This window comes from Callorhinus ursinus, unplaced genomic scaffold, assembly GCF_003265705.2.
Source record: "Callorhinus ursinus isolate GAN/ISIS: 27379988/994484 unplaced genomic scaffold, GSC_fseal_2.0 scaffold11, whole genome shotgun sequence".
In the NCBI taxonomy this organism is placed as follows: Eukaryota; Metazoa; Chordata; class Mammalia; order Carnivora; family Otariidae; genus Callorhinus; species Callorhinus ursinus.
The window spans coordinates 36,699,683-36,724,791 of record NW_027397073.1 but is presented as its reverse complement, the minus strand read 5'-3'; the positions used below and the strand labels follow the sequence as shown (position 1 = coordinate 36,724,791).

Genomic DNA, 25,109 nt, shown 5'->3' with positions numbered 1-25,109 from the left:
GAGCTGTCTCCACACTGCACCCCTTCCATCTCCTGGTTCTAATGATAGTGCCCTCCTTCCCTGCAGTGGAGAGACTGCATCTGCTATTTCTAGCCCCAGAGTTCTAGATAATTCTTTGGGGTTTAACTCTTGTTTTTTCCTTCTTGAGAGCCTGAATGAAAGAATCAGCTGAACGCCAGACAGCAAGCTTCAACACTGTCCCATCAACTCACACTTGGCCCTTCATCAGTCCATCAACGGTTGCAGCCGAGCTCTTCCTACAGGTGTTACATGCACCCCAGGTAAGGGAGTGGCTGAGCCTCCCTCGCCCTGAAAGTGCTTGAGGCTCCTTAGATGTTGCGCTATTGGGTGGTTGTGCAACCTCAGCTTTCCAATGGCTTCAAAAACATTGTGAGTTTGAAGTTAGTCGGCCTTTGTGTGTGTGTGTGTGTTAAGGATGAGTTCTCTCTACATCCTGAGTGGAACAAACTGATTCTTCTAAAAAACTTTTTATTTTGCCATGCCTTCAAATTTTCAGAAAAGTTGCAGTTATATGATGCAGAAAAGTCTTTTATACTTGAATTCACCGATTTTTAACATGTTGCCACATCTGCTTGATTATTCTCTATCTATCCTGAGTCATTTGAGAGTAGGCTTCATGCCCCATGCCCCTTTAGCTACTAATACTTCGGCGTAGATTTTCTAAGAATAAGGTTATTTTCTTACAAAACTCTACTACCATCATCAACTTCAGGATATTTCACATCAACACTTTTATCTCATCTATAGTACATACCACCACTCTCTCCATTAACTCAGTAATGTCCTTTACAACAGCCCTTGTGGGAGAGGCAAAAAACTTGCCCTTGATTCTCTCCCCCTCAATCTTTCTTTTCTTTCTTCCTCGATCCATCCTTCCTTCCTTCCTTCCTTCCTCTCCCTCTCTCTTTATTTCTTTCTTTGTTTTTTTTAGAGAGGTGGGGGCTGGGGAGAGGCAGAGGGAGAGGGAGAGGGAGAGAATCTTAAGCAATCTCCACACCCAGCACAAGCCCAACACAGGGCTTGCCCCAGGCTCACTGTGGGGCCAGATGGGGGTCTCCATGCAGGGCTGGATCTCACAACCTTGAGATCACGACCTGAGCTGAAATCAGGTGTCAGATCTTAACCAACTGAGCCACCCAGGCACTGCCCCCTCAATCTTTTAGACAGAATACAAGCCTTGATCTGTGTGCAGGGTGTGTGTGTGTGTGTGTGTGTGTGTGTGTGTGTGTGTGCGTGCATGCGCGCTTGGGTGCGCGCGAGCGCAGGAGGTAGGGGTGGGGGAGGGCAACAAGCCATGCTTCCTCCGGCCATTGGTGAAAACTCACTGTAGCTGGGAACAAGGAAAAAAGAAAAGCATACTATGGGAGGGGCAGGATGGTGCAGGGCGCACAGCCACTGCTGAAAGGGGGACAGGAGAACTGAGAAAGCCACTCCTACACCCCTAATTTCAGTGGCATGGTGCACATCTACATCTGAGGTTCAATCAGACCAACATAGAAAATATAGAATACACTCCCTCTATACCCCTGCCACTGCTAAATTAGCACATTTTAAATAATAAGTAACAGCAGAATACTGTGAGAGAGACAGGATAGCAACAGACCCCCTGAGACGTGTGCCACAAAGGGAAGACCTAAAGCTCAGGCTGGAACAGGCATTGCTCTGATAAAGCGGCCCTCATCCTAAACACGAAGTGTCTCTACTGGAATTTGCAGCTTGTGGCACACAGAAGGGAACCACAGCCATGGCTCATCTCAAGCCCAGTCCCGTGTCTGTCGACATTGTTTCAAACCCCCATACTAAAGGTCTCCCTGAAGGAAAGACATGCTAATTGCCAGGCGTAAAAAAGATGACATCAGTTTTTTTGTCCTACACAAGATGTCTAGTTTCCAATAAAATATTATGAGGCATACAAAGAAGTAGAAGAAACATACTCCCAAGAGACAAATCATAACCAGACTCAGAAGACACAGAAGTTGGAACCGACAGGGCATTTAAAATAACTCTGATTAATATGTGATTAATGGGAAAGGTTGACAACATGCAAGATGGGATGACTAATTTCAGCAAAGAAATGAAAACTATAATAAACTATAAGAAAAAATCAGACAGAAATCCTAGAAAAGAAAAGCACAGTACTAACTGGCTTATCAGTAGACTCAACACCACTGAGAAAATAATGAGTATGATTGAAGATAAGTTATTAGAAATTCCCCAAACTGAAATACAAATAGAAAAGAAGAGGGGTGCCTGGGTGGCTCAGTCTGTTGGGTGTCTGAGTTTAGCTCAGGTCATGATGTCAGGGCCCTGGGATCAAGCCCCACCTGGGCTCCACACTCAGCAGGGGGTCTGCTTGTCCCTTTGCCCCTCCCCCTGCTCATGCTCGCTCTCTCTCAAATAAATAAATAAAACCTTAAAAAAAAAATAAAAAAGAAGAGTATGTGTATTGGGGGGTGGAGGGGAGAGGGGACCAGAATATTCAAGGAACAGTGGGATACTGTCAAACACTCTGACACATGCATAATTGGAATTCCAGAATGAAAAGAGAGAGGTAGAGAGAATGGGGCAGAAGAAATGTATCAATAAATATATATTACCTGAGAATTTCCAAAATTAATGACTAATACTAAATCACAGATTCAAGAAGCTCAGAGAACACCCAAATGGATCGAAACCAAAGTGACACACACACACGCACACACAGGCATATCATATTCAAATTACTGAAAACAAAAACAGAGAAAATCTTGAAGGCAGCTAGAAAAAAACATTACATACAAAGGAACAAAGGTAAGAGTTGACAGCAGATTCCTCATAAGAAAATAAGAGGACAATGGCGTGACATTTTTAAAGGGCTGAAAGAGAAAGCTTTCAACCCAGAATATCCTATACTCAGCAAGAATATCTTTGGGGGGGAAAATGGAGAAATAAATACTTTCTCAGAGAAACACACACTGAGGAAACTCACTGCCAGCAGATCTAGTCTACAAGAAATAGTAAAGGGAAGTTCTTAGGCCAAAAAAAAAAAAAAAAAAAAATATATATATATATATATATCAGACTAAAAACTAGATCTACACCCACAAACGAGGAGAACTAGAAATTGAATCAAGTAAAATAAAATTCTTTTTTTCCTTATTTTTCATTACTCTGAGACATAACCGACTGCCTAAAGCAAAACAGTGGTCAAGTATTACATGTTTTAAGTAAATGTAAAAGGAAAGAAGTATGACAACAATAGCACAAAGAATGGGAGGAAGAAATTGAGACTATATGGTGGTAAGGCCATTATCCTAAACGTGAAGTGCTACAGATAGTTCGAGATGATTCTGATTAATTTAAAAAAATGTATTGTAAATCCGAGGGCAATCACTAAAAAAAAAAATTTAAGGAGGTACACATAATAGTTATAGCGGAGATAAAATGGAATCACAAAGAGTGTTCAAATTACTGGAGAGAAGGCAGAAAAAGAGGATAAAGGAAACAAAGAACAGGTGGAAAAGATCAACTAGCAAGATGGTAGGATGGATTTAACCCAATCGTATCCTATCAATAATCACATTAAATGTCTTAGATGGAGAAAGATAAAACATGTAAACAGGAAGTAAAAGGAAGACACCGTAGCCGTAGTCCTATTAACACAGATAAATGGGACTGTAGAGCGAGGACTGTTATTAGGGACTCAGAGAGGTATTACATCCTGAGAAGGGGTAGATTCTCCAAGAATATGTAGCAATCCTCAACGGCGGTGCACCTAACAACAGACGTCCAACCTCCATGAAACAAAAACTGTTAGAGCTGAAAGGACGAACAGTCACATTCCTGATTGTAGTGGAAAGTTCAACTTTCCTCTTTCCTGGTAATTGATAGAACAAATAGACAGAAGATCCATAAAGGTAAAAAAGACCTGAACAACAATTGACCACATCATTTTTCCTCAGCCTCCACTGTTACATTTCTAAAATCCAATTCTTCTTTTTCTCATTCTTTCTGTGTGATTCCCTTCTTCCCCCCATCCCAATCTGGAAGCATGTAGGATCTCTTTCTCAGGTTCTGAGATGTCATGATAATGGTCCTCCATGTGAGTCTTTTTTGTCTGTTTGGCTGGGCATTTATTTGGTTGGCCTCTGTAAACTAGAGATACAGATTTTTCCCTTCTGTTTCCTTGTTCTGTTTTCTGGAATTCTTATTAGCAGATGTTGGATTCTTAGAAAAGGCCTCCAATTTTCTCATCTTATCCCTCCCACCTTCCTGATTTCTCCATCTTTGCCTTTTAAACCTACCTTCTTGGAGATTTTTTTCAACATCATCTTCTATGTGTTCTATTATATTCATATATTAGAGTTATACCATATTGTACATTTCCAAATGCTCTTTTTCTCTAATTATTCTTTTTCAGAAACTCCTGTTTTTATTGCAGAGTGAAATGTCCTCTTTTATCTTTTTGAGGATGGTATTTTCAGGGTTTTTTTGTTTAAATTTTCTATTGCTTTCTTCACTGTCTCTTTCTCCAGGTTTCTTTTCTTCCCTCCTATTTGTTTTGCAACTTGACTCATTTTGGGGCCTTCCTTAAATATCTGATAGTCTTGATTGGAAGGGACTACTTATATTCAAAAATTAACTAAAGCTTCAGAGTGCATGGAATGATAGGTTTTATTATAGAGTGATGGGGCTTTTCTGTGAGTTACTCTCAAAGGTTTCTAGAAGTTTCTAGAAGCATTGGGGGAGGGGGCATTCCAACTCTCCAGAAGAGACTCCATCAATGAAGGAGGAGTTATGGTGATGGATCCAATCAAAGAATCTTGGGAACTGTTCTTATTTTGCCTTCCATAGATGATGATCACTTGGTTTACCAGGTTGACCTTGGCCCAGAGTCTGGAGGAATAAGCCACTATTTCCACATCTGAATTGTTGGTTGAGTTGCCTTCTTTCCTATCCTCTCTGCCATCTGGGTTTCCAAGTCCCAGCCTGCAGGTCTGGAGGGTCCAGATCTGATCTCGCCTTCTCAACATCCAGATACTGCCAAGGGCTGTCATTGACTGGGACCCCATTGGCAGGAGGGACACACTTACTGCCCGAGGCTTTTTTTGGGTACTAGTAACAGAAGCCCAGATCCTATAAGATTAAGCAAGAAAGTCTGGGCTACAGTAAATAATCTATGACAAGGCAGGCTGGAGCAGGCTTCAGAGACAGCAGCAGCGTGTTCTCTTTCCATTCATATGTCGGCTTCTGCCTGCATGTGGCTCTCATTCTCTCGTACAACTGCATATGTTCTGGGAGGTTATCTAAGACATGGTTGACAAACCTAGAGGTATATAAGTGCATGAAGGATAGTGTTTCATTTTAAAAGATAAAGGCTGACTTTGTAACACATCTGAGAGTTCTCACCTCCTTGGGCTTTGAGTGATAATAAGCAAAAAGCAAATGACTTCAGAAGGGAAAGCCAGAGTAGAGCTGAACACTGTCTGCAGGGACCTTTGATCTTAGTCTGCCCAGGCAAGCTTGGAAATGAGCTGTGTAACTCATGAGCCTTGGAAATATTCTGGAACAGAGGCGATTTACTGTATCGCACCTGAATAAACAAAGAGTCATGAGATCGCTTCCTCACTTCCCCTTCATCAAAAGCTGATTCCCTTCTTAAAGGGATACTCATGTTTCTGCATTCATATTCTCCCTGCCAAAAGAACGATTTAATATTATTCTGACGCCACTTGAGAGAAGAGGTAAATTTCCTAGATCCATTGAAAGAAATAATATACACTCCAGAAAGACAGAAACTAGGAAATGTAAGATTCTGAAGGAAGTGTATAGAAATAAAACTTGAATCAAAATATCGTTGACTAGGAGCGCCTGGATGACTCAGTCAGTAGAGCATGCAACTCTTGATCTCTGGGTTGTGAGTTCAAGCCCCATGTTGGGTGCAGAGATTACTTAAAAATAAAAATCTTAAAAAAAAACTATGGTTGACTAGAACAAAAAGGTAGCGGAGAAGAAAGAAAAAGTGAGCAACCAGTGTAATGCTAGAGAAACCCAACTGAATGAGAATCTATAAAACCTTCTCGAAAAGCAACATAGGATGGATGAATGAATAGATCATAGATAGATAGATAGTTTTCCTGATTACCACTGACATTACGCACCTATTCATCTGCTTCTTGGCTATTTTTATATATTCTTTTGTGAATTGTCTGAGGGCCTTTTTTTTTTTTTTTAAATGCCAAGATCAGCAAAAGGGACTGTAAGTGACTGTTCAGGGAAAGGGAAAAGAAGGGAGAATGGACAGTAGATGCAGTGTGACAGATAATGAGGAGAAGCAGAGGGTGCCTGGGTGGCTCAGTTGGTTAAGCAACTGCCTTCGGCTCAGGTCATGATCCTGGAGTCCCTGGATCAAGTCCCGCATCGGGCTCCCTACCCCTCAGGGAGTCTGCTTCTCACTCTGACCCTCCCCCCTCTCATGTGCTCGCTCTCATTCTCTCTGTCTCAAATAAATAAATAAAATCTTTAAAAAAAATGAGAAGCAGATTCCTTAACACCCATTTTGCTTTAGTCCTCCATTTCTTTTTTTTTTTAAGATTTTATTTATTTGTTTGACAGAGAGAGACACAGCGAGAGAGGGAACACAAGTGGGTGGAGTGGGAGAGGGAGAAGCAGAACAGAGCAGGGAACCCCGGATGTGGGTTCAATCCCAGGACCCTGGGATCATGACCCGAGCAGAAGGCAGACGCTCAACAACTGAGCCACCCAGGCACCCCCTCCATTTATTTTTTTTAAAGATTTTATTTATTTATTTGAGATAGAGCAGAGAGCACAAGTGGTGCGGGTGGGGGGTGGGGGCAGAGGGAGAAAGAGAAGCAGACTCCTGGCTGAGCGTGGAGCCTAATGCAGGGCTCAACCCCAGGACCCTGAGATCATGACCTGAGCCAAAGTCAGACACTTAATTGACTGAGCCACGGAGGTGCCCCTGTCTTCTATTTCATGGAGAAAAATGTTGAAGCTAAAAGGAGGAAAGGCAGCTCCACATATAGGAAGAAATAATGGGTCCATAGACAAAATGGGGAGTAAGGGAGAGACCTAGTGGTCCACCAATAACTATTTTCCTCTTCTTTCTTGAGAACCCCCAAGTTTTAACTAGATGTAGGGTGACAAACTTTCCTGTTTGCCTCAAACTGAAAAGGTTCCCAGGATGCAGTACATTTGGTGCTAAAACTGGAAAAGACCCAGGTAAGCTGGGATGAGTTGGTCACCTGAGGTAGGTCCTCGGCTATTTGAGATGAAAATGATCATTTTCCAGCCTCTTTTTCAGCTAGATGTGGTTCTGTGATTAAGTTATGACCAATGAAATAAAAACAAAGGTGATAATCTGCACTTTCTGATTTGTTCACATTAAAAGAAAGAGCATGCCCTTCCCTTCCTTCCATTTTGTTTTCCCACTGGCTCGAATGAAGAAGAGAGAAAGAGCAGGTAAAGCCATCTTAAACTGTGAGGTCAAAGGCACCTGTTAAGAATGCCAGAACAACAGGAGAGGAGGACGCAGAGTCCCTGATGATTATGAAGCTGCCATCATAACCAGAGATACCTACCCAGCTTTTATGTGAGAGAGAAATAAACTATTTTTTGCTTAAGCCCCTGTGCTTTAGGCCTCCTTTTACAGCTGCCTACCTAATATAAGAGTTCAACTGGGTAAGGTCCATAATTTCAACGGGTTTAAATGGGTTTGTGATCTTCAAAAGAGGGAAGAAAGCATGGTCCATAAACCCTAAACTGGTGAGTTTGATGACAGTCTTGGGTCATTTTCTGGAGTGAATTAATAAAAGGATGTTGGTGAGTCACTTCGAAAGATAGCTGAGATTGCTAGGTTCTGAAATGGTTGCACCAAGAACAAGTTTTGTTGAACTTGTCTTGGTTTCACTCTTTTGAGATGGTTGCTATACTGGTAGGTAGGCAGAGCATGTACTTGTGACAAGGTTACTGACAAGAATATACATGTCATCCATGCAGACTTGTTCTGAGTACAAATACAACGAAGGTAGATTAATAACTGGTTGAACAGTCATACCCAAAGGATATTGAGTAATGCATCCACATCAACTTGGAAGGAAATTTTAAGACGGAAGCCTTGATCTAGCTAAATAGTTTATCGGTGATTTGGAGTGATAGATGGCAAAGTACTCATCAAATTTGCAAATGACAAGGAAAAGAATAAATACTGATGAAGATAGAATCAGGACTAAAAGCTCTTGTTGGCTTGAATGGCAGGATTAAACTAATAAAGTGAGGTGATAAATGTGTGTTCATGCACTCAGATTTTTTTTTAAGCACATCTAATAAGATAAGAAATGGGAGACATGTGAATAAGTGTTATTTGTGGAAAAGAATTGGAATGTTTTATTTTATTTTTTTATTTTTTTTTAAAGATTTTATTTATTTATTTGACAGAGAGAGAGACAGCGAGAGCAGGAACACAAGCAGGGGGAGTGGGAGAGGGAGAAGCAGGCTTCCCGCAGAGCAAGGAGCCCGATGTGGGACTCGATCCCAGGACCCTGAGATCATGACCTGAGCCGAAGACAGACGCTTAACGACTGAGCCACCCAGGCGCCCTGGAATGTTTTAGATGATGGCTCAAAATGAGTCTATGGGCAAAGCTGAAGCAGTTCTGACTGACTGCATTAATGGAGTGACAGGGTCTGCCATGAAGAGTAGGTGAGTGGTCGTGGCTCCGCTAGCAGCATTCTAAGTGGCAATTCTCATACTACAATGTGAAGGATAGAGAGGCACAGCTTAAGGAAGTGGAGGAGACATGAAACTGACCTCAAATATTGGAGGGCTCTCCTGGGGGCACTCTAACTCTAGTCTCTCACTCTGATGCTCACATTTTCTTCCTCTGTTTTATCTGACTATCCACCTGCTCCTGACCTTCAACTTGGCACTCTGTTCCTGCTGCTTCTCTTCACGTATATTTTTTAAAACTTTCATTTATTTATTTTAGAGAGGAAGGAGGGGCAAATGGAGAGGGAGAGAGACTCTAAGCAGACTCCACACTGAGCACTGAGCCTGATTGGGGGCTCGAGCTCGCAAGCCTGAGATCATGACCTGAGAATCGGACGCTCAACTGACTGTGCCACCCAGACGCCCCATATCTTCACATATTCATTCTTCCTGGGGCTCTCTGCCTTGGGATCGCTCTCTTTCTGACCCAAGACCTTGACCTCAAGGAGATTGAATGGACACAAGGGTGGAGGAGCTAAAGGTGAGCAGTGGGAATGATTATGCCCCAAGCATTTCCTCTGAAGGAGGTGTCTTTTTAGATTGTGCGCTGCTCAAAAAGGTAGTCAAAAGTAGCAACTTTTTAATAGGTTCTTTTCTCTGAATTGTAGAAGTTGCTGTGAGTCTGAGGCCTAATGGGTATTATAGGGGCACTATGATGAACTGTATACCTTAAATATCTCTCCCAAAGAAACAACTAAAACTGCTGAATAAAATTTTTTAAAAACATGTATTCATAAATGCATCACTGAAATTGCAGTAAAAAAGCCTCACAACGGGGCACCTGGGTGGCTCAGTCGTTAAGCGTCTGCCTTCGGCTCAGGTCATGATTCCAGGGTCCTGGGATCGAGCCCCGCATCGGGCTCCCTGCTCCATGGGAAGCCTGCTTCTCCCTCTCCCACTCCCCCTGCTTGTGTTCCCTGTCTCGCTGTGTCTCTCTCTGTCAAATAAATAAATAAAGTCTTTAGGAAAAAAAAAAAAGCCTCACAAGCCAAAAAGGAAATGAAAGTTGAAATCCAGATAGAAAAAATAACCCTGAGGTTGGCTTTCACCTTGCGGCCATCTGCCCAACCCTAGTGACCTTGAGCTTTCCTTCAGTAACCCTTCAGGGTACAAAAATCAGAAGCTAATGTCCAAGGCCAGCCCAAAGTGCAGAATCTAGAATGATACCCTGTATAAAGCTGGGAACCCCAAGGACTATAGTACCAGTGTAATGACAAATGACAAATTAATTTGTTCTGATGAAAATGACAATAAGGGGGCGCCTGGGTGGCTCTGTCGGTAAGCGTCTGCCTTCGGCTCAGGTCATGATCCCAGGGTCCTGGGATCGAGCTCCGCACCAGGCTCCCTGCTCCGTGGGAGGCCTGCTTTTCCCTCTCCCACTCCCCCTGCTTGTGTTCCCTCTCTCCCTGTGTCTCTCTCTGTCAAATAAATAAATAAAATCTTTAAAAAAGAAAATGACAACAAGGGAACTTGCTGTAGTGACTTCAGCATTAGATGGAGTGGGGAAAATCTGCCCCAGTAACATGTCACATCCTCAGGAGGCCTCCTATAAGTTTTGGCCTCAATTCCAACTACCTACCGGGTTTTAAAAACCTCAGTCTAAAAGGTTAAAGTAACCGTGGGCACGCAGAGAAGCATGCCAAATCTCTTAGGAAAGAACATACCTGAAAGTCAGGCCTTAAAGAATTTCCACAGATTAAGTTCCAAAGAACAGGTGTTCTCTGGCAAGTATTACATAGTAGACAAGAAAACAAGGCAACACGAGTGAGAGCAGACAGCAGACTCACTCTATAAAAATTGCATTAAGTGGAATTATAAGATACTAAATATAAAATATATTTGCTTAATTTGTATATAGAAATAAAATAGGGAGGCAAACTATGCTTAGAGAGAAAGAGCTAATTGAAAATAACCAAGCATATAGGGGTGCCTGACTGGCTCAGTCGGTGGAGCATTTGACTCTGGATCTCGGGGTTGTAAGTTCAAGCCCCACACTGGGTATAGAGATTACTTAAAAAAATCTTAAAAGAAAAGAACCAAGCATAATTTTAAAGGACCAAAAAAGTAAATGACACTATTAATCAACTAGACCTAATAGATATATACAGAACATTCCATCCATAACAACAGAATATACATTCTTCTCGAGTGTACATGGGACATTCTCCAAATAGAACATATGCTAGGACATAAAACAAGTCCCAGTAAATTTAGAAGTCAGTATTAAAATCATTGTGTGTGTATATATATATCTGACCACTATGGAACAAAATTAGAAATCAATAACAGAAGAAATTTAGAATATTCACAAATATATGGAAATTAAATAATATACTCCTAAATAACCAAAGGATCAAAAAAGAAATCACAAAGGAAATTAAAAAATACTTTGACATGAATCAAAATGAAACACAACATACCAAGGCTTATGGGATGTAGCAAGAGCAGGGCTTAGAGGGAAATTTATACCTACAAATGCCTATATTTTAAAAAGAAGAAAAATCCCAAATCAAGAGCCTAAACTTCTACCCTAAGAAACTAGGGGAAAAAAAAAAAAGCACATTAAACACAAAGCAAGCAAAGGAACAAAATCATAAAGACTAGCAAGGAAATAAAACAGAGGAAAAAAAATCCAATAGATAAAATTAATGAAACTGAAAGTTTCACTGTTTGAAAAGATAAAAAATTGACACAACTTCAGCTAGACTGACAAAGAAAAAAAGAGAGATTCAAATTGCTAAAATCAAGAATGAAATTGGGGTGCCTGGGTGGCTCAGTAGGTTAAGCATCTGACTCTTAATTTCAGCTCAGGTCATCATCTCAGGGTTGTGAGTTTGAGCCCCATGTCAGGCTTCATGCTGGGTGTGGAGCCTGCTTAAGATTCTTTCTCTCCCTTTCCCTCTGCTCCTCCCCACCTGCTCACACACTCAAGAAAGAAAGAAAGAAAGAAAGAAAGAAAGAAAGAAAGAAAGAAAGAAAGAAAGAAAGAAAGAAAAGAAAGAGAGAGAGAGAGAGAAAGAAAGAAAGAAAGAGAAAGAAAGAAAGAAGGAAAGGGGTGCCTGGCTGGCTCAGTCAGTAGAGCATGCAACTCCTGATTTCGGGGTCATGAAATAGAGCCCCATGTTGGCTGTAGAGATTACTTAATTAAAAAAAAAGAATGAAAGAGAGAATATCACTTCTAACCTATGTATGCCAACAAATCACACACTCTAAATGAAGAACAAATTACTAGAAAGACACAAATTACCAAAAGTGACTCAAAAAAAAAAAGAGAGAAAATCTGAATAGATCTATAAGAAGTAAGGATATTGCATGAGCAATAATAAAAAACTTCCTTCCATGAAGCAAAACTCAAGCTCATATGGCTTCACTAGTGAATTATACTAAACTTTAAGGAAGAATTAACACCAGTTCCCCTTACAAACTCTTCCCCAAAAATAGAACAGATGGGTCTACTTCCCAACTCATTCTATGAGGCCAGTATTACCCTCATACCATTAGACAAAGATATCATAAGAAAATTACAGATCAAAGTCCCTTATGAGGAGAGACTCAAACCACATGATCATCTCAACAGAGGCAGAAAGGCATTTGACAAAATCCAATATTATTTCATGGAAAAACACTCAACAAACTAGAGATACAAGAAAAAATCCTCAATTTGTTAAAGGCCACCTATAAAAAATACATAGCCAAGAACATACTTCTGCTTGGTTGGTTTTCAAAAGCTTTTTGTTCTAGTCAACAAGAGTTTTTTTTTTAGATTTTATTTTTAAGTAATCTCAACACCCAACATGAGGCTTGAACTCACAATCCCGAGATCAAGAGTTGCATGTTCTACCTAGTCAATGCCCCTAGTCAATGATATTTTGATTCAAGTTTTATTTCTATACACTTCCTCAGAATCTTACATTTCCTAGTTTCTTTCTTTCTGGAGTATATATTATTTCTTTTGAGATGCTCATGTGGCTTTTGTCCCTTATTCTGTTAACATAGTCTATTACATTGTTTGGTTTTCGTATGTTAAGCCAAACTTGCATTCCTGTGATAAATCCCCCTTGGTCTTGGTGTACAATCCTTTTTATATGCTGCTTAATTCAGTTTGCTAGTATTTTGATGATGATATTTGAGTCTGCTTGGGATTTTCTCTCTCCTTCTCTCTCTGCCCGTCCTCCCGCTCATGTGTGCTCTCTCTCTCTCTCTCAAATAAATAAGTAAATAAAATCTTAAAAAAGAAAAACAAGAACTCAGAATGGATCTGAGACCTAAATGTAAAAGTTATATAAAATTCTAAAAGGAAACATAGGAGCAAGTCTTTATGACCTTGGATTGAACAATCATTTCTTGGATATGGCATGAAAATCACAAGTGACAACAGAAAAAGTAGATAAATTAGACGTCATCAAAACTAAAAAATGTGCCTCAGTGGACACCATCAAGAAAGTTAAAAGATAACCCACAGAATGGGAGAAAATATTTGTAAATACTCTATCTGAAAATGGTCTTATATCCAGGGGTACCTGGCTGGCTCATTTGGTAGCACATGCAACTCTTCATCTCAGGGTTGTGAGTTTGAGCCCCACGCTGGATGTAGAGATTGCTTAAAAATAAAATCTTTAGAAGAAAAAAGGGTCTTGTATCCAGAATATATAAAATCTCTTACAACTCAGTAATAACAAGGCAGATAACCCAATTTTTAAAATGAACAAGGAGAAAAAAATGTACAAGGGATTTGACTAGAGATGTCTTCAGAGAGAAATACATCAATAAAATTACCAGTAAATCTAAATATTGTTAACCTTTCTAGAACAAATAAAAATAGTGTATATAATGTCCAAACTACCAGACAGGTAAAAATAAAATGAAGGGAGAAAAAGCAGAATGAATTTTTTTTAAATTTTATTTATTTATTTGACAGAGAGAGAGCACAAGTAGGCAGAGAGGCAGGCAGAGGGAGAGGGAGAAGCAGGCTCTCCGCTGAGCAGAGAGCCAGACGTGGGGCTTGATCCCAGGACCCTGGGATCATGACCTGAGCCAAAGGCAGACGCTTAATGACTGAGCCACCCGGGCACTCCCAGAATGAATTTTTTAAAAGGCAAAAAAGGACACAAGAAACAAAAGCAGAAAGGACAGATAGAAAGTATAAAATAATAAAAAAAAGAAAGTATGAAATAAACAGCAGAAACAAGTTCAAATAGAATTCTAAATAGAATGTACTCAGTTTTTTTTTTTTTTAAAGATTTTATTTATTTATCTGAGAGAGAATGAGAAAGCGAGCACACGAGAGGGGGGAGGGTCAGAGGCAGAAGCAGACTCCCTGCTGAGCAGAGAGCCCGATGTGGGACTCGATCCCAGGACTCCAGGATCATGACCTGAGCCGAAGGCAGTCGCTTAACCAACTGAGCCACCCAGGCGTCCCTAGAATGTACTCAGTTTTAAAGACAAATTTAGTTGCACAGATTTTAAAAATCTAGTTATGTGTCATTTTCAAAAGATATAACTAAAACAGAGAGTTGAAAATGGAAAGATAGGAAAAAATGCCAAAAACAGAAAAATAGGTAGTGTAACTATATTAACATCAGAAAAAATAGATGTTAAGGTGAAACTAAAGGACACAGATTTTCCTGTCAATGTGAAGAAGAAATTTCTAAGGGAGTCAAACAAAAGTGGAATGAGAGACCCGTGGAGTCCCTGAATTCCCCATCCCTGGAAAAATTCAAATCTGAGGTGATGACCACTTGATCAGTGGGTCCGTGGGGGACATTAAGCCACCACAGAAAGGTTGGGACTTAATGACCGTATAGTTCCTCTCTGTCCTGAAATCCTAATATTTTATCTCATTTTCCCATGGTCTTTCAACTTGTTTCATCCTCTCAAGGCTAGCTGATTTTCTGTTAGTCATGCATCAGAAAGAAATTTTGATGTTCCCATTTCATTACAAAGCCTCATCTTTAAAGTAACAAGTCTTGTGCACCTGTATGTATACGTAAGACGGTGATTTCTGTGTGTGTTGGAATGTGTATGTACTCACACGTCCACTGTTTGGACTTCAGTTTCCTCTGCTTTAAGATTTGTCTTCTGACTATTTGTCTGAGAAAACCTCCCAAAGGGAAATTTTAATGTCGTATATCATCTAATTAAGTCAACAACAGTTAGTAGTCGGAGTTACTAACAGATAAGCCAAGAAAGATAAACACTGCAAGGCCTTCCAGAGCAGTATCTTCCCAGGGTGGGGTGGGTGGGAACTACTTGGCAATAGCAGTCAGCTGTTCTTTTGCAATACAGATCCTCAGGTTTTTAACTGCCAGATCAAGATCTATCAAAAAAAAAAAAAACAAAAAAACTCAAAGAATTTTTTGGAAGGTCTCCGGGGCTGGGAGTGGAGAAAGCCAGCTCTTACCTGCTCCAAGATATTCCAAGGGTGGGACCCAGAGAGTTGTATTTTTCCCAAGCATCTCCAGAGGATTCTGAATCACGCTAGGATTGAGAAACATGAATTTAAGGTATCTCAAGGCCTTTTCATAAAAGAAGTAAGCTCTTTTCCCAGGCTTTTAAATACCAATTTCTCTAGAATATTCCTTGATCGTGTTCTTTTATTGGAGACACAGAGATTATAAAGACATTCAGAGATAGTATCCTCACCTTTATTCATTTTGGGGGGCGGAAACCATCTCAGGTCTTTGTTTTCAGTCAGATTTCATTTATTCTTATCTACTTTGAAAGGAGATCATGTCATTATTCACTGTGATGGCAGGAATCTGGCCTTCATGGTCTAAGTGATCTAGGAATATACCCACAAGAAAAAGACAAAAGTGCTCATGGTTTTATTTTCTTTGCTGGTATAGATACCTAGGTAAGGGAATGTGGGTTCTATGACCTTAAAGAAAGTATGATAATAGTCTCAAGAGGACAGAACGAACTAGCAAAAAGCTCATTGTAGATGTGACCACGCTGCAGGACGAGCCAAAAAGAGGAAATGAAAAAAAAAAATTTCAACTTCTATAGTCGTTTGCTAAATAAGTGGCCTGTCATAATACGATTTGAAATATTTATTTTAAATTATTTTTTCACGACAGTAATGGGGAAGGATTAGTAGAAAAGGTAACTAAGTTTTAGCAAAAAGAGGCAACACAACAAAGGAATGGCTAACTTTGTTCCCTTGTCACAAAGTCACAAAATTTAATATTTTTACCAGAAGGTGCAAAAATAGACTTTACTAAACACAATCTCATCAGACACAAAATAAATGTCTGAATCCAATTTGGCTCATTATGAATTCATTATGTAAGAGCCATTTAAGAATTCATTCTTCAGCTAGACTGCAAGTATTCTCCTATAGATTAAAGTTCTCTGAGAAATAATTGTGTTCCTTTCATATGTACCACACATGTCTTGAGCACTGCTGACCATGTAATAGGATATCAAAAATGCCTGTTGGTTAAATAATTGAATGCTTTTCAAAAAGCATTCACTGTGAACTCACACATCCTAATGAAATTTCAGTGCACTAAGTTAAAGATAAAACTCTTAAAAGCTTCCTGAGAGCAAAAACAACTCATTTGCAGAGAAGGGAATCATTGGCTTTCAGATTCTCCAGCCTTAGGCTGGAATACAATGGAACAATGCCTTCAAAATGTGAACAGAAAGTGGCTTGGAACATAGAATTCTAAACCTAGCCAATTTATCAGGCTGCAAATCAGCCTGAACGAACTCAATATTTACCTTCCTTTCTGGGAAAAAAAAAATCACTTGAGTATATGCTCTAAGAAAATGAAAATAGAAATAGAAAAAGATGAAGATATGGAATCCAAGAAATAAAGGCCACAACTCAGTATAGCAATAAAAAGAATCCTTAGGCTGTTGGCTGGGCAGCAGGTATAAAAGCAACTGGTTCAAAGTAAAATACATAGAAGACTTGCAGATGAATGTATTTGATAAGAAAATGGGTTTGCTTCAACAAATAATATGACTTAAGAGTTGTATGAACTTAGTGAAAGAGTGAAGGTGATTGTTTCCTGTCAACGAGAAAAGACTAAGGCAAACAGAAACTCGCTGAAAAATGAAAACCTCTACAACAAAATCATGGCCTCTATAAAACAAATCACATGTAGCATGATTCTGAATAGCATGTAGAGTTTAAAGAGTGATAAACCATTCAATCTTGGTATTGGAAATATTCATTTTGGACCTATACATATTTAGGAAAAGACTTTCATTTCTTTTTTAAAAAATTACTATTATTATTATTTATTATTGTTATTATTATTATTATTATTATTATTTTAAGTAGGCTTGTAGAGCCCAACGTGTGGCTTAAACTCATGACCCTGAGATCAAGACCCAAGTTGAGATCAAGAGTCAGATGCCCAAACAACTGAGCCACCCAGGCAACCCCATTTCCTTCTCTACAAGTCCAGCTACATTTCTTGATTCTGCAGAAAATAACATCTACATCGATTAGAGTATTTTAAGTGTTCCTTACTGGATTTTAGCTTTTTTGACTCAGCTTGTATACAACACATAGAAGACTTAATTATAATTCCAAAACGGAAGGGAAATGTTATGAAACTTCACAATGTATGAGTTATGAGATAGAAGGGGAAGAGAGGGTATGAAGGGGTATGAAAGTGTAAGGGTGTACATATCCTCATTTTTTATAATGAGGACTTGAAGATACTAGCTAAATTTGAATACTTTAGGCACTATCCAAAGTTGAATGAGAAAGTATTTTCTCTCTATAAAGTTATAAAGTAGAACTACTCATAATACAACTAAAAATTTTGAGAAAAGAAGGGAATCAGAGGTAGTGTGAATGAGCTCAATTCCTTATCTTTTTGCTTAAAATTATTTATTTATTTATTTGACACAGAGAGAGAGAGAGAGAGAGAGAGAGCACAAGTAGGCAGAGAGGCAGGCAGAGGGAGAGGGAGAAACAGGCTCCCCACCGAGGAAGGAGCCTGATGCAGGACCTGATCCCAGGACCCTGGGAACATGACCTGAGCCAAAGGCAGATACTTAACCTACTGAGCCACCCACCATCACAATTCCTTATTGTTGCTAAGTGGGAATCAATAGAAACTTGTGTGGGATAGATTGGATCATTGTTCCCAACTTTCTGCTCCCTCTTTGTAATAGATTATACATCCATACTCTTTGTCCATATGATTTTGTTGTGCCTTCTGGTGGGGCATAAATAGTGTCATCCCTACTCCATTGACTCTGGCCTTAGCCATATGAATGATTTTGAACAAAGAAATGTGTTTTGGTTGCTTCTCTTTAACTATGGCCCTTTGCCATGGAAAGAGCATACCCCAAGTGATAGACACTCCTTTAGCCCAAGTCCCCAAATTAGAAGACACATAGAGTCAAGCCTTGCCAAGTCCAACATAGTGGCAGCCAATGGTTTGTGAGCTTGCAATAAGTGTTTGTTATAAGCCACAATTTGGGGATTGTTTGTATGACAGCAAAAACTAACAAACACAGTCTGAAGTTGATAAATCAAGAATTGGAATTATAAGTATACTATTTAGAGTTAGGAGAGTTATTCATCAGGAGAGGTAGGGATGGCACCCACCAAACAAATTAAAGGTAGTTACCTCTGGAAAAGCTGTTGGGGGTGAGATTATAAGTTTTTGCTTCATATCTTCCTGTCCTATTTGAATTTTGTATCCTATGTATGTATTACATCTTTATTCAAAATGTGCAAAGTACAGTGCAAACCATCCAGGAGGTGATAGGAGCTTTAAACACATAAAACATTATAGCAACAATGGGATGAGGCAGCTTATTTGTGTTGGGGGAAAAATGCTACAGATAATGAAGTTATATGAATTCAGAAAAAAGAAAAAATCAATCTAATCGAAGAAGTTGTAGAAGGTAGGGAAAATTGCACTGGAGCAGCATCCTTAGGGATTAAATAGGTGGAGGAAAGTAGGCAAGGAAGCAAATAGCAAAACGAATGTGAGGAGGAGGGAACAGGGAGGTAGGTGGTGTGACTGGAGCAGAGGCTTATGGGTGAACTGTGGGCAAGAGGGCTGGGACAGGTGGAAATGGAACCAGACTGTGCAGGGCCTGGAATCCCTGGCTGATGTGTGTAGCCAGAGAATGGAAGAGGCCAAGAAAATGTATTTTATAAATCTCTAAAATTCAGTCTTGACTGGAAAAATTCTGCAGTCTTTTCCCCAACCCCGTGCTATTTAACATGTTTTCTTTCTTTGATTCTTCCTAAATGCGATCTAACCATACCATGAATTCCTATGCATTATAGTTAAAATTGTGTCATCTTACTCCATAGCACCTCTTTGAGCCCCAAACCCAACATCTCTTCCATTTCTCTTCATTTCAGGTTCATGTCATTTGATTTGTTTTTAAGTAATGACTGCCCAAATCTGCCAACTAAGACTTGCTTCTTTTGTCCTTGATGATTTTTGTCCCCAACTTAGGTTTTCCTTCTATCCTGACTCCTGCTTTTCTTAAAAATTCAAAAAATTTATATTTTTTAAATATAACTTAAATATAAATAAATATAACTTCTAACTCTTTTTAAAGTTTATTTATTTATTTATATTATTTTATTTATTTAAGTAATCTCTACACCCAACGTGGGGCTCGAACTATGACCCGGAGATCAAGAGTCACATGCTCTTCCAACCCAACCAGCCAGGCACCCCTGACTCTCTTATCTTCAGTTTCTTAGGTTCATTTTCATTTTCACCTTCTTAGTTCCTTTTTTGCCATCATTGGTCATATGTCCAAATGGTGTCTCCTGAGCCATATCGGGGCAAGGCTGGTTCCACCTGTAGTGCCTCGGGCTCTCGCTGTCTCAACTTTTTCATTCTTCCACACTTACTGACCTCAGACTCCACTGAGCCCCTGATCTACCAGTTCCCAGCATTTCTCCCATTTCTTTCCATATAGTAAACATTGTCTCCCATAGAAATGTCCCTAGTATATCTGTGGAATTCCCAGTAAACCTGCAGTAAATCTTCCCTTTCCTCTCTGACTCAAGAAAGCCTATTGGAACGCAAGAAACTGGGGGTGACATTTTTATAGGAATCATCTGCAATCCGCTCTAATTTATGTTTTAAAGCTTTATTTTCAACTTCTGATTCCAGAAAAAGATGGAATAGTGAACGGAGTTCATTTCCCACTAAGAACAGCTAAAAGCCCTGGACATTGTATATAAAACGAACATGAGAAGACTATGAAAGGTAGGGAGAAGAAAACCATTTACTACAGCCCCTGGGATCTGAGGGTTGACAGGGCAGTGCGCTCTCTGAATTTTCTTTTGTTTTATAGACCCTGGTCTGAGTGCTGCAGAAGCTGGGAACAGGGAAACACCATGGGAACAGACTTTTAAAAACAACAACAACAACAAAAAACAAAATACAAGACAAAACCCAAGAAATGCCTGCTCTTGCTAACTAAAGAACCAGGGAAGGGGCAGCCTAGAAAACTTTTACACAGCAACTACCCAATTCCAGCCAACCTCTGCAGAAAAAAATGCAACCTCACCCCATCCCAGTCAGCAAAGGCTGAATAGAGAGCCTGCACCTTCCCCCTTCACCCAGTTGCGACAAGGCACCCCTAGTGACTCCCAGTCCCCTGGCTGGGGTGGCAGCAGAGAAGACCAACTGGGGAGCCAGGACTTCCATCCTGGCCCAGTTGACAGAGTGATTAGCACAAAACAAAACGAAATGACCCGCGTACATGCAAGGGCATTATGCTGAGTGGAAAAAAAAAAAAAAGCCAGTCTCCAAAGGCCACATCCTGTATGATTCCGTTTATATAACATTCTTGAAATGACAAAAGTATAGAAATGGAGAACAGAGTTTGCCAGGGGTCAGACAGACTGGGCTGGGGAGGGTTGGGTGTGACTATGAGGGGGTAGCCTGAGGAAGATCTTTATGATGGAATAGTCCTGTATCTTGATTCTGATAGTTGTTACAGTGATAAAATGTGATAAAAGTGATAAAATGGCACAGATCTACACACACCCATTGTTAATGTCAATTTCCTGGTTTTGATTTTATGCTATGTAGTTCTTTTTATGTTATAGATGTAACCAAAGGGGGATGCCTGGCTGGCTCAGTCGGTGGAGCATACCACCCTTGATCTCAGGGTAGAGAGTTGGAGCCCCAGGATGGGAGTAGAGCTTACTTAAAAAAAAAAAAAAAAAAGATGTAACCAAAGGGGATAAATGGACAAAAGGTACAAAGGACCTCTCTGTACAATTTTTACAACTTCCTATGAATCTATAATTATTTCAAAATAAAAAGTTTAAAGAAAGTGTTACCCTCCAATTTTCATACTTCCGATAGTCGTTAATGTTACAATCCAAATTTTCAAAGCTCTCTGCCTTCTGGGGACAATGTTGGAATTGATTGCATTTTCTGCTCCTTTGGAAGCTGGATGTGGCATGGGGTTTGATTTGGTCATTGAAATGCATACATAAAAGAGACACTTGGGGAGGAAAGTGTAGAGACGGTTCAAAATCCAGCACGTGTAGAGAGGAGAAAGGGCACCCACGTTCCTGAGGCTTCAAGCCCAAGAAGACAGCCAGGCCTTTGGTGGGAAAAGCAAAACAAGGAGTGAAAAATCATAAAATGATAGCGTTTACACATTCTGCGTAATTACCACCTACTTCATGTCATTTGACTCCTGTGTGGGCTTGTGTTTGCCTATCCCCCTTTCAATGTCACCTTCTGTTCTTCCCCATCCTGTCAGGATGTTTGACACACAATTCTGTGTAACAGATCCCCTCCCTCCTCCTCCCGCCTACCACGTGGGTTCAATTATTCTTGGGCAGTTTACCCTGCTTTAGGCAATCTCCCACATCTCCCCATTACAATGAATCCATGGAGGTGCTATTCTCCCTCTTTCTAGCTAATTTGGAACAAACAACTAGTCCTCATTCACAAGTTAAAAGAATATTAGCATTATTCAAATAATAGGTCTGGTAGAAACAAGGCACTGAATTAATCATTCACTCAAGGGAGCAGCGCCCCTGGTGCTCCTCTCAGGGGCTTTGGTGAGAAAAAGTCAGGGCAGGTAGACTAGTTCATGAAGGTTAGTCCACTTTATGTCTCCACTAATCTTCTAAAGGTTAATTTCTTCCATGGTAGAATCATAGAACTCATGAAAAACCCATAAAATCATGAAAAAATCCTAAATCATACCATTATCTGGCCCAAAGCTAGTGCTCCCCCCGAAAGCAAAACATCACAGCCAGAAGAAGCCGGTGCGTCCGGGCACAGGACTGATGGGGAAACAAGAATAAAACTGAGAAAGATTATGTCAATGTCCTAAATTTGGATTCCCAGTCTGAGTCTTTACACCCCACTCCTTGTTGTAAGATACCCAGTTCTTTCTTTCCCTCAAGGATGTTTACGCTTTTCTACCTCATTTCCAATTCTAGTGGGTAAAGTGAAGACACATTTTTAATGAATAAGAGTGGGTAGATTGAGGATGTGGAAGGGTTATTGTGCTTGGTTATACAACCAGTTGCAAAAAGTGCATTTTATTACATTTTATAGTGCAAACAGCATACAATTCTCCATTTGCTTTAAAAGTCTTTTTATTGTGAAGAGCTTGTACAAGTAGATAAGGTACTATGGTCCTGGGCTACTTTGTGGCACACAGATTTTTTTCACCTATGTTTTATTGAGATAACATTTATATATCATAAAATTCATTAGTTTCAAAAGCACAATTCAATGATTTTTAGTAAATCTAGAGTTGTGCAGCCATTACCACAATCTGACTTTAGAACATTTCCATCACTCCAAAATGATCCCTTGTTCCCTTTTGCATTGACTTCCCATCCCCACTCCTAGACCTGGGCAACCAGTAAACTGCATAGATTTGTCTTTTCTAGATGTTTCACATAAGTGGAGTCATACAATAGGTGCTCTTTTGCATCTGCCTTCACTTAGCTTAATGTTTTTGAGTTTCCTATATATTGTATCTTTTTAAATACCATTTCTTAAAGATTTTATTTGAGAGAGAGAGAGCACAAGTGGAGGAGGAGGGGCATAGGGAGAGGGAGCCCTTCAACAGATTTGATCCCAGGACCCTGGGATCATGACCTGAGCCAAAGGCAGGCACTTAACTGACTGAGCCACCCAGGTGCCCCTATGTTGTATCTTCTATGAATATTTCATTCCATTTTATTGCTGAATAGCATTCCATTGTATGGATATATCATGTTTTGTTTACCCATTCACCTGTTGCTGGACATTTGGATTGTTTCCACTTTTTGGGTGTTATGAGTAATGCTGCTGGTGAATACTTCTGTACAAATTGCCATATGGGCATGTTTTCCAATTTTCTTGGGTACGTACCTAGGAAACGGAATTGTTGGATCATATGGTACTTTTACAAACAAACTTTTCCAAAGTGACTGCACCATTTCACATTCCCATCTGCAGTGTTTGAGGGAACTAATTTCTCTTTCTCCTTATCAACACTTGTCATTGTCAGTCCTTTTTACAGCCATTGATGAGGGTGTGAAGAACTTTCTCACTGTGGTTCTGATTTGCCTTTTTCTATAAAGACTATGTTTTGCATCTCTTCATGCTATTGCTGACCATTGAAATATTTTCTTTGGTTAAAATGTCTATTCAACTCTTTTGCCCCTTTTAAATTGGATTATTAGTTTTATTGAGTTGTAAGGGTTCTTTATATATTCTAAATACAAGTCCTTGGGGCGCCTGGGTGGCTCAGTCGTTAAGCGACTGCCTTTGGCTCAGGTCATGGTCCCTGGGATCGAGCCCCGCATCGGGCTCCCTGCTCATCAGGAAGCCTGCTTCTCCCTCTCCCCCTCCCCCTGCTTGTGTTCCCTCTCTCGTTGTGTTTCTCTGTTAAATAAATAAATAAATAAATAAAACCTTTAAAAAATAAAAAATACAAGTCCTTATCAGATACATGATTTGCAAGTCTTTTCCACCTATTTTGTTTTTTTGTTACGATATTTTTAAGACATACAAACTTCAAAGTGAAGTTTCCTTTAGGTACCCTTACCAGGCCAACCATGATTCACCTTGTTTCAAAATAATTATAGAAGTACCTTTAAAAAGCAACTTTTAACTTCTATTTTAGAATATTTGGAAAATGTAAATAAGCACAAAACAAGGGAGTTCGAGATAATCCTCGGTAACATCTTTTTGCTTACAGCCTTTTGCTTCTTTCTGTGACATATACATCATTTATTTAAAAAAAAAATGGGACCATTTAAATAATAGTATCAACATTAGGCTCAATCATTCCAGCTCTTGGATGGGAAGCAAGACATAAAGACCTGTGGATGATTTTAAAGTAAAACATTAATTTATTAAAATAACTCTTGGTTATGCCTCGTGTGAGTGATAGAGGACGAGGGTTGGGTCTTCTCTTCAAAGGATGGTGACGGCTGGGTTAATGGAACTAGCGCTGGCGCGCAGTGTTTCCCAAGGAGGTACCGTGGAAGGGCCCCTCTCAGAGCGCGACGGAGAATCTTCCCCAAACAATCCCCATTCCGCAGGCTGCCGGGGCGTTTTTTGTCCCCCAAGGCCTGGCTGCCTCTTCCGGCGGTGCCGGTCGGTGGCCTCGCCTCTCACCGCCCACCCTGGTCCTGGAACTCCTGCATCCCCGCCGCCTGGCGCGGGGCTCAGAAGGGCCGCACGAAGGTGCCGCCGACAGTCCTCCAGCTCCAAGTGCTCTTCGGCCCCACCCGGGTCCGGAGCAGACCTTGCGCTCCGCCCGGGGTCGATCCAGAACCTCCTCGGCGAGGTGAGGGCACCTTCATTTCCTCCCACCCCGTGATCTGCTCGACGTGAAACGGCCCGAATTTTATTTTACTTGCTGCGGTAGCCTCTTTGTCCGGACACAGGTTTAGGTGGAGGCCACCGGCCGGGACGGCACGGCCGAGCCGGTCACAGACGGAGCTTCTCGCCCGGGGACAAGGCCGGCGGCGCGGCCCAGAGCCCCCCGCTGCGGGAGCGCGGCGCCTCTGCTCCCCGCCTCCCCGCGGGTCAGGGAGGCAGTGGTGGAGGCGCCGAGATGCCGGAACCCCTCCCCCTCCACGGCCCCGAGGGAAGCGCCGCGGCCCCGAGGTGGGCTCGCCGCAGGGGCGGGGGACGGCGCATCCGGGTGAGCGCGCGGCGCCCCCGCCTCCCCCGCGCAGCCGCACGGGCCGCCACCGCTGCCGCCGCTGAGCACGCCGCGCTCTGCAAGCACTGCGCCCGAGCGGCCTGCGCGGGCGGCCTTGCGGCCCCGGCCCGCCGCGTAAGGCGGCCCCGAGCGAGCGCCAGCGGCGGCGGCATGCGGGGCGGCCCGGAGTAGCG

The 25,109-nt window shown here is 41.0% G+C and overlaps 1 long non-coding RNA gene across 1 annotated transcript in view; it reads left to right on the top strand.

Moving 5' to 3' along the window:
* LOC141373739 (uncharacterized) overlaps positions 1-20,989 on the top strand; it is a 55,140-nt gene extending 34,151 nt beyond the window's left edge. Inside the window, exons 3-5 of the long non-coding RNA XR_012380042.1 lie at positions 149-281; positions 19,902-19,997; positions 20,086-20,989. This is a non-coding gene — a long non-coding RNA (uncharacterized lncRNA). The remainder of the gene's footprint in view (positions 1-148; positions 282-19,901; positions 19,998-20,085) is intronic.
* The last annotated feature ends 4,120 nt before the right edge of the window (positions 20,990-25,109 follow it).